Below are 243 nucleotides of genomic sequence, written 5' to 3' on the forward strand. Positions count from 1 at the left end.
AGTAGAAAATCTAAAATTCTCAGTAAATTATTATTTTTGCATATACAGCATTTCTAAAAAATATAATCTCTTGAAAGGTCTCTGCACTAAACATAAAGTCCCATTACACTTTAAAATCCATGCTTCTACACTAATATGAAGGTTTTTCCTAGTCGTGATTACCATCATTTTTTACTCTGAGCGCGTCTTTGGAGATCACCACTGGATCCCAAATGACGACAAGAAATGTATCAGTACAAAAAA

This window comes from Petaurus breviceps, unplaced genomic scaffold (genome assembly GCF_028583685.1).
Source record: "Petaurus breviceps papuanus isolate PSGF00001 unplaced genomic scaffold, PetGlider_PUasm1.0 125, whole genome shotgun sequence".
NCBI classification, from domain to species: domain Eukaryota; kingdom Metazoa; phylum Chordata; class Mammalia; order Diprotodontia; family Petauridae; genus Petaurus; species Petaurus breviceps.